Genomic DNA, 219 nt, shown 5'->3' with positions numbered 1-219 from the left:
TTTTGTTCCTCTATTCTTTCATTATTGCCTTCTTTTGCATTAAATAATTTTGAGTACACCATTTTAATTCCTTTGTTGTTTCTCAATTATATTTTTAAAGTTATTTTCGTAGTGGTTTTCCTAAAGGTTACCACTAGCATCTTAAAGCAATCTAGTTTAGATTAATACCAGATTAACTGCAATAGTATACAAAAACATTGCCCATGTATATGTGTATAT

The sequence above is a fragment of the Ailuropoda melanoleuca genome, chromosome 15 (genome assembly GCF_002007445.2).
Source record: "Ailuropoda melanoleuca isolate Jingjing chromosome 15, ASM200744v2, whole genome shotgun sequence".
Classification (NCBI taxonomy): Eukaryota; Metazoa; Chordata; class Mammalia; order Carnivora; family Ursidae; genus Ailuropoda; species Ailuropoda melanoleuca.
Note: the sequence above shows the minus strand (reverse complement) of the source record.